The sequence below is a fragment of the Aplysia californica genome, unplaced genomic scaffold (assembly GCF_000002075.1).
Source record: "Aplysia californica isolate F4 #8 unplaced genomic scaffold, AplCal3.0 scaffold01457, whole genome shotgun sequence".
Classification (NCBI taxonomy): Eukaryota; Metazoa; Mollusca; class Gastropoda; order Aplysiida; family Aplysiidae; genus Aplysia; species Aplysia californica.
Window position 1 is genome coordinate 24,199 of NW_004798727.1, and position 1,496 is coordinate 25,694.

The 1,496-nt window shown below is 47.2% G+C and overlaps 1 protein-coding gene across 1 annotated transcript in view; it reads right to left on the reverse strand.

Annotated features, from left to right (window-relative positions):
• The window catches only part of LOC101855542 (endochitinase A), a gene marked incomplete at its 3' end in the record, with an annotated part of 26,584 nt that overhangs the window by 22,828 nt on the left and 2,260 nt on the right, over positions 1 to 1,496 (reverse strand). The gene's annotated exons all lie outside the window — the stretch shown is intronic.

A 1,496-nucleotide genomic window follows, 5' to 3' on the forward strand; every position in this document is an offset into this window, starting at 1 on the left:
GACAGACAGACAGACAGACAGACAGACAGACAGACAGACAGACAGACAGACAGACAGACACACACACACACACACACACACAAAGAGAGAGAGAGAGAGAGAGAGAGAGAGAGAGAGAGAGAGAGCAGACATGATAGTTCATAGACAGAGAGACAGACGCGGAGAAAAGGAAAACAGTCAAATAGACATTCAGATAGACTGGAAAACACATCTATAGGCAAACAGACAGATAGTTAACAAAATACTGTAGTTCAGCTGATACATTTACTGCTGATCTTTATGCTCTCTAACAATGCACTGTTGACATGGCACTATCTTAAACACAATGCTCAAGTAAAAGATGGAAAGACAGATCATATTACAAGCACCACCAAACTGTTGCATGCCAGCCACAAGCAATTGGCAATAAATAGCCTGTTGCTGACCGTACGAGTCATCAGAAGCTTAGCAGCTCAGGAAGAGGTCAAGACTTGAATGCCCGAAGAGTTCACAGGCGCAGACTTCTGTCTCCACAAGGACGTTACTATAATATAACCTCCTTGGTCTCCACAGATTTGGAAGACATCCCGGTCTTGTCAAGCAAAAGAAAGGGCCAGGCTTTTATCATAGCCACCCTATCATACTGCTGGGAACTGGGAACTGGGAACACGACTTCGCTGACCTTATCGGTCATACGGCGGGACTTACGAGCTATTAGAAGTTTGCAATATAAGTCCTTCGTGAAGAGGAAGGGGAAAGACGGGGTGGGGAGTCGCAAAAGAGAGACGTGGGGAGGGAAATGGGAATGGGGGCGGGCGGGAAAGGGGGAATGGGAGAGGGGCAAAGGAGAGGGGTGGGGATGGGAATGGTAAGGGGAATGGTAAGGGGAATGGGAAGGGAAGGGCCAAGAGAGGTGGGCGGGGAAGAGATTGGGAAAGGTGGGGGGGGGCAAAAAAGAAGGACGGGGAGGGGGAATATTTGAAAGATTCAACTGGGCTCCAAAAATGCCTTTTGTCGACATACTTGCTGCTCTCTCATTTCAGCTGGTAACATGCTGGTCTTCAGATAGGATGGCCCATATTCGAATCCCCAACGGGGAACTGCGGTTGTTTCGTAGTGCCTTCAAAGCACTGCATCCACTTAGGTACTATAGGAAGTGGGCGTTAAATTCAGAAGTCTCACCCCTTAAAAATCGGTACAGTATAGAAAGGAGAGTTAAGCCCATACAATTACCAAATACAAACTATACCAGAGCACCATTCAGTCGGCTGTATAGGTTATCACCTTTGGGAGCGGGGCAAATATTTGAAAGATCCACGGCCAAGAAAAAACTGCAGTAAAAGTCAAACTGAGCCCACCCCCAACTCCATACCCATGGCACCAACCAATGGGAACTCACTTGACCAACTACTACGCATATCCGGGGTCTCCACACACTGTCAGGCCACATATCAAAAGCCATGACGTCATATACACACAACACTTTTATTTAAAGTTATTGTAAGATTGGGAGGCGC